The 7,297-nt window shown below is 57.2% G+C and overlaps 1 protein-coding gene across 1 annotated transcript in view; it reads right to left on the bottom strand.

The window, feature by feature from the left end:
- Positions 1-2,233, bottom strand: part of ADCY7 (adenylate cyclase 7) — a 48,644-nt gene extending 46,411 nt beyond the window's left edge. Inside the window, exon 1 of the mRNA XM_006154796.3 lies at positions 1,995-2,233. The gene's annotated coding sequence lies outside the window, so the exon portion shown is untranslated. The remainder of the gene's footprint in view (positions 1-1,994) is intronic.
- Between the last annotated feature and the right edge of the window lie 5,064 nt (positions 2,234-7,297).

The raw sequence follows: 7,297 nt of genomic DNA, 5'->3' as shown, positions 1-7,297 counted from the left end.
CCAGGGCCATTCCTCTGACTCCCCCTCGGTAGGTACTCTCACTCCGTCTCCACCAGGGGCACCAGCTCTGACATCCTCCCCTGCTTGTCCAAAGTGCACTGGCCAGGAAGAAACAGAGCTGGGATTCGACCCTAGCACTGCCCCACTCCAAAGCCCAGGCTCCACCTTAACCCTCCATCTGCATTTTCTGAGCTCTGCCCAGTAGCGGGACCACGGAGAGCTGCACACAGACAGCCAGGCACACCCACAGCGGGGGCCTGGGCACAGGGGGCGCTGTGCTCAACAGGCTCTAACAGGCCTCCACCCTTACCGTGCACGTTAGCAAATTAAAGGCTGTGGCAGGCCAGCTGGTGGTGTGGTGGTGGAGACAGCTAGATCCCACATGGCCGGCTGCGCGGTTCAAGTTCCGGACCCAGCAGCTTGAGAAACGTGCTTGGTGCATGCATGCCAGAACCACAGCCCAAAATGCCAAAAGGAGGCAGAGATGGAGAAGAGACTGCAGTAGAACCAGCTCCTGATGGGGGGTGCTTCCTCTCTCTCTCTCTTTCTCTCACTGTCTCTCCAGTGAGCACACACACCCTCTGGCAAAAAGAAGGAAGGAAAGAAGGAAGGAAGGAAGGAAGGGCTCGCTCTGGCAAGTCCTGCAGGAAAGAAACGCTGAAGTAAACACAGCCATACAGTTCCCCATCTTAAAGAGTGGTTTTTTTTAAAGAATTATTTTATTAAAGTTTATTTTTATTTATTTATTTTAATTTGACCAGACAGGGACAGAGTGAGAGTGAGAGAGAAGGAGGGGGGAGTGAGAAAGCAAGCCACCAGGTCCAGGACTCGAACCACGGTTGGCCATGTGGGGAGTCCAGTGCCCTTAACCACCATGCCACCTGCTAGCCCCCATTTCCCTATCTTTTTGGTTCACAAGACTCTGCATTGAATCCCATTTTGGGAAATGCTGATGTAGAGGCTTCTAGACCCAGCTCAGATCTCTTCCCCCAAGAAGCCTCTCCTTATCCAACAGCCTGGGGAGCTTCCTCAGGCTGGAGACCCTGGTCCCCCACCTCTGCTTGGCCCTGGGTTGGGCTAGACGGGCATGTGTTGGGGACTAGCCTTGGGGTTGCCCTCCCTCCTCGGGTAGAGATGAAGGAGGGTCACAGGAGAGGCCTGAGGGAACAGATCCTGACTCAGCTGTGCCCGCGGGCTCACCAGCCGTCACTGCGGGCATGTGCAGCTCAGGGGAAGCACCTGCCCTGGGGAAAAGTGAGTTCCTGATGCCAAGCGGAAAACCGCCCCTGCTGTGTTTCCTGCCTCTCCAGACAGTGCAGACGAGTGGCTTTCCTGTCTCAGTTTCCCCATCTTCCACAGGCAAGTCAGTGCAGAGAACAGAGACTTGGGGTGAACGTTGGGAGACCTGAAGGTCAGCGCCAGCTCAACCTCCTCACTGGCTGTGCAATTTGGGCAATCCTTCACCCTCTCTGGGCCTGACGCCTCCAGGGGCAGGAAAGAGTTCCCGGTTCTCCGAGGCTCCCTGGCACTCAGACCAGCAGGGAAGCTAGCTACAGAGTGGTGAGTCGGGGAGACTCTGCCACCTAGAATCCAGCAGGCCACCGCAGGGCCCAGCAGGGCATCGCTGCTCAGTCCAGCTCTGCCGTCCCAACGGCAAGCCCACAGCCACCGCCCGGCCCAGAGGCCCCCAATTTGGCTGCCACGGCACCAGCTGCCAGAGTACCCAGCCCTGAGCCTCAGTGCTGAGATCTCCCACTGCCCAAGGTTTCCTGCTCCAGACCAAGGCAGATGCCAGTTCCCTGGCCCAAGAGGCCAGGCTGAGAGCCCAGAAGAGCCTGGAAGAGCCCTTCTGCAGGGGAAGCAGCCCCTCAAACCACAGCCCTGGCTTCCGGAAATGCACCCGCCTAGGGCTGAGGAGGCCCTCCCCACAGCTGTCCCCCAGAGCAAAAGTCCCCATTTCTGGTCACTCGCTCCCTCCTTCCACAAACTCGTACCTCCAGAGCCAGGCTCCAGGGAGGGGGCCGGAAGTCGCCGCGATGGCGTCTCAGTCCTCTGCAGCCCCGTGCTCCCCCAACGCAGGCCTTCCCTCAGGATGACCCACCAGGTCTCCCCACACCTGTCCGGAACCCCAGTAATGCCAAGACCAGTCCCAGCTCACCCCCTGGCCAAAATTTCTCCGAATCTTCCCGGGGTCTGTTCATGGCTGCATGAATTGGCTTTTTTCGGTTCCCCAAACAAGCCCCACCCTTTCAGCTCCAGGATCTGGCAGCCTAAAAATGGTGCCGCTTCCCACCCCCACCCTCCATCTACCTACACCCCTGCCCACCCTCAGAGCCGCCTCCTCCAAGCAGGTTGCCTAGTGTCCTCCCAGCCCAGCCCCCTCGGCCTGTCACTGCTGGTTGCGTCCATGGTGCCTCCCCTAAGGCGGAGACATTAGCATGCACTGTCACCTTCCAGGACCCAGCACTGCCTGGCACACAAGGGACACTCAAACTAGCAGTCACTCCCAACTGGCCATCAGGAGCTGGGCTCCAAGCCTGGCACCCCAGACCCATGTGCCTGAACTCTGTCTCTCAAAACTCAGTTTCTCACCTGGGCGATGGGGGTGAATCCCCTGCCCCATCCAGGGCTTATGCTGGCAGTGAAAGGCCTCACAGCTACCACGCCTCCTCGTACGTCCATAAACAGTACACACACAGAAGGGGCCCACCCAGCTCAGGGACGCATGCTCCAGCTCGGGGCCCCCAGACCTCCAATGCAACAGGTGCCCCCAGGCTCCTGCCCCACAGCAGGGACAGGGCGAGCCGCTGAGGCTCCAACAGCGAGACAGACACGGGGCCCTCATGGAACTCCTGCTAGGTAAAGAGACTCAGGTGTGACAAATGGTTTTAGGAACCAGCAGTTGGCATGATGGCTATGTCACTGGACTCCCATGTAGCTGACCACAGTTCGAGTCCCGGACTGGGTAGCTTAAACTCACGCTGGGTGCGTGTGCGTGCGTGTTCAAGATTCCGAGAGGAGAATGGAGGAGAAGGAACTGCGGTGTGGCCATTCCCCCTGTGTGTGTGTGTGTGGGGGGGGGGGGATTTCTAGCTTTCTAGCTTTCTGTCTGTCTCTCTAGCTTTCTGTCTGTACACAAAAACCTATAACAAAACCTCTCCAAAAAAAAAGAAAAAGAAAAAAACAAAACAGAAAGACATGCCAGGGTAGGTAGGGGTGCAGCCTCAGACTAGCAGCAGGCAGGCAGGAAAGCCTATTGGTCAACACAGTACAGGCTCTGGGGCCCCACAGCACAGTGCGAATTCCAGCTCTCCCTGGGAGGTGCTGTGCGGTCCTGGGCACGTTCATAACCTTCCTGGGTCTCGCCAACAGGACAGGTTGGTAAAAGTACCTACGAGTACATTATTCGGGTCACATCAGCCAGAGCCAAACATGAAGAGACAGCAGCCTGAGGAATCCTGACACAAACAGGCCCCGGGGACACACTTCAAGTTCTCGGGGTCTCTGTCTCACTTCCCGCCAACCCCCAGAGCACAGTCTTTCCTTCCCTGCTTCCCTGCCCAGGAAGCTGGGCCTCACAGAGAGATGCAGACCTGCTGGTCCTGCCTGGCTCCAGGGCACCCCACCCCAGGGAACGGAGCAGTGGCTCCAAGGAGTCTGGGTGTTTTAAAGCAGGCCACCTCCCCTCAACCCAGGCTCCCCATTAAAGCAGCACCTCGAACTGACTTCAAAGGGCTCCTGCTCCCCAGCCAGACGGGATCCTTGGGAGACAGGTGTGGGAGGCTGGGAGCTGGGATGGGCAGACACCCAGGGGTAGGTCCCAGCCCAGCCCAGCCCCAGCCCACCCAGGCAGGGAGCTACGCAGGGGGCAGAGCCCTCCCCCTACTACAGAGGTGGGAGACCAAGGCCTGGAGCAGGAGGGAACGGCCGAGAGTGGCCCATAAGAGGAGCCTTAAATCCACATGCCTCTCACTGAGACCAGAAGAAACATCTGGAAATGGGGAAGGGGCGATGACCCTTGTGACTCCAGCAGGAACATGCACACTAGCCTCAAGGCTGTGGAGTGCTCTGGGCCTCAGTTTCCCCACCCGCACCCCAGGATCCTGGACCTCTCCCCGCCCAGTCAGTGACTCCAGGAACTTTCCATTTAAGCCAGCTGTGCCTGAGGCAGAGAGACCTAGTCCCTCCAGCAAGGGCGGCCAAGCAGGCTGGCCAGTCATGGGGCAGGGAAGGCCCCCTGAAGGGGGCAAGAAGGAAGATGAAAAGGCCTTTGAACAAGGTTCTCTGGGCCCCATGTGGCAAGGGGTGGCACCACCCGTTGCATGTACGCCCTGCCTCCTGGGCCTCAACTCCCAGATGGGATTTGAACTCCTCCCTGGGACAGGCAGGTGTCTCAGGGTCACAGTCACTCCTGCCGCTCACTGCTGGCTGGGTCCTGATGCCCAGGCTGAGAACTAGGGTAAGTGCAACAAAGATGCTCCCCTGTTCCCCCAGGCCTAGTTGCAAGATAATTCCTTCTAGGGCTCAACTATGGTGGGGGAGACGGGAGGACAGAGGCATAAAGGGAGGATCGAGTGAGGAGGGTACTCCTGGCCCCTACAATGGCAATAATGGGGCTCAATGCAGAGCCAAAGGGGTGGGGAATACTGCCAGGAGAACCGGGGAACACAAGCCAAGAGGGAGGTAAGAACTGGGGCAAACACACCAGGCTGAGGGAGCTGCAGGGGCAAAGGTGGGAGAGGGCCGGAGAGAGGCAGGCCACCCTGGTGAGCAAGTCGGGGGCTGCCCGGAATGGACAAGGGGGGCCAAGAGGCCTGGAAGACCTCAGAAGCCAGGAGAAGGGGTTTAAGCTCACAATGGACAAGGAGAAACTGACCAGGCAGGTGCAGCAGAGAAAGCCAGATCCTGCATAGCCAACTGGGGTTCAAGTCCCGGCACAGGCATCTTGAAAAATACAAGACCCAAGAGCATGTGCCCAAGATCCTGACAGGATGGGGAAGTGGAGGGAAAAGAACTGAGGCAGGACCAGGTCCCAGTAAGGGGTGCTTTCTGTGCATGTCTGTCCCTTCCCCACGCCCTCTCTGCTTGTGTACAGCAGATGGTGTAAAGGTTACGTCACTGCACTCCCACATAGTCAACCACAGTTCGAGTCCCAGACCCAGTGATTTAAAACTCATACCAGGCATGTGTGCATACATGCCCAAAATCCCAAAAGGAGAATAGAGAAGGGATTGTGGTGTGACCATACCCGGGGGGAGGGGGGGAAATGATTGCTTGCTTTTTGTCTCTCTGGCAAGCGCATGTGCCCTGTAGCAAAAATATCTTTTTTTTTTTTAGAGGTTTTTGCTATAGGGCGTGTGCACTCGCCAGACAGAGAGAGAGAGAGACATAGAGACAGAAAGTAAGAAATCACCCCCCAGGGGAGATGGCCATGCTGCAATCCCTTCTCCTCCATTCTCCTCTCAGGATCTTGGGCACGCACACACATGCGCCCGGCGTGAGGGTCCAGGACTCGAACTGCGGTCGACTACATGGGAGTTCAGCAACATAGCCATTATGCTAACTGCTGGTCCCTTTTCTTTCTTTCTTTCTTTTTTTTTTTTTTTTTTTTTTTTTTTTTTTTTTCAAAAGTATCTCTTAACAATAGCTAGAGGATAGCAGCTGGTGGCAGGAAGGTACCACCCCAGGTGTCTCAGGGAGAAAAGCCACCAAAGAACCGAGTTTTGGTCCAAAGCCTCCCCTATTCCATCCCATCCCAAACTTTCTAGAATGGCTTCCAGGTGAGGGCAGGGAATGGAGGGTGCTTCAGCTAAGCAGGTGAACAGCAGGGTTTGGCAAGGCCCCAGCTGCGATGTGGCTGGTTATGAAATCCGTGGGCAGTGGGTCTCCTTTGTTTAGCCACACCACCCTCCTTAGTGGCTGGGAGAAGAGGGTGCTGGCAGATCGCCCCGGTCATTGCTCCACTACCTGGCAAGCTGAGCTTCCGCGTCTCCGATGACCAACCCTCCTTCATGCACCTAACCCTCCCAGGACCCACCTGGGTACTGCATCAGCTCCATTTTACAGATAAGGAAACAGGGCCAGAGAGTCAACTGGTTAGCCACTGAATGCAGGCTTCCAGGAGGCCCCTCAGTCCCACCCTGCACCTCCTCCCTTCCAGGTTCTCCCAGTCACATCCACCTCCCACTCAAGTCAGGGCAGGGCAGAGGATCGCCTCATGGCACCAATGGTGACACTGCCACTCCGGTGGCTGCTCCTCCGAGCCAGGCATAGTCTGTGCACCAGCAACCCCACTTCACAGGTGCCAAAGACGGGCTCGACCCCTGCTCACCTAACATGCCGCTGGAAGAAGGCTGAGTGGGGCTTGAACCTAGGTTGTCAGAGCTCTGCCTGGAGGCAGGGGGCTGGATCTTGTGACCTCCAAAAGACTTCTGCTTCTCTGGCTGGACTTTGGCTATGGTCTTGTTCACTGGTCTGAACTAACTCTAGCTCTTGGCTACACAGGTTTTATTTATTTATTTGTTTGTTTATTTGTTTTATTTATTTTTGGAGAGATTTTTGCTATAGGGCGGGTGCACTCGCCAGAAAGACAGAGAGAGACAGAGAGACAGAAAGCGAGAAATCACTCCCCAGGAGGGATGCTCACACCTCAATCCCGCCATTCTCCTCTCAGGATCTTGGGCACACACACACATGTGCCTGGCGTGAGTTTAAGCCACCGGGTCCGGGACTCAAACTGCAGTCAACTACTTGGGAATCCAGTAACATAGCCATTACGCCAACTGCTGGTCCCTACACAGGTCTTTATATAAACATAGCCAATGCTGCCCTATCCCTGCTGAGCCCCAGCCCCAGGACAGGCCAGGATGGGCTGCTTTGACACAGGTGCCTAGTGTGGCCCACCTGCCTGCTCCCTCAGAGGCCCCTGGAGAAAGCACTGCCCTCCGCTGGACTATAGGACAGGGACACTGCCACCACCTTGGTGTGCACCGGCCCCTCGCCCCCTTCCTCCAGGACAGGAAGAGGGAGGGGGAAGGACAGGGTGACAGGTGGGTCACCCAAACACCTCTAGACAACGTCTAGTCATGGTGGAATGGCAAGGCAACGACAATCTGAAAGGCTTGGTCCTTCTCCTCCGAGCCTGACCCCACATCCGACAAGGCACAGCCCAGTGGGGCATGTGAGCCCTCCTGTGGCCTGGCACATAGAGGCTCGGCCCCGGCAGCCCTCCAGCAGCCGGGCCCAGGAGGGCCAGGCATAGGGCCCTCTCTTGGAGGCCTTATTCTCATCCTCCCAC

Source organism: Tupaia chinensis, unplaced genomic scaffold, assembly GCF_000334495.1.
Source record: "Tupaia chinensis unplaced genomic scaffold, TupChi_1.0 Scaffold000422_1, whole genome shotgun sequence".
NCBI classification, from domain to species: Eukaryota; Metazoa; Chordata; class Mammalia; order Scandentia; family Tupaiidae; genus Tupaia; species Tupaia belangeri.
Note: the sequence above shows the minus strand (reverse complement) of the source record. Positions and strands in the feature narration are given on the sequence as shown.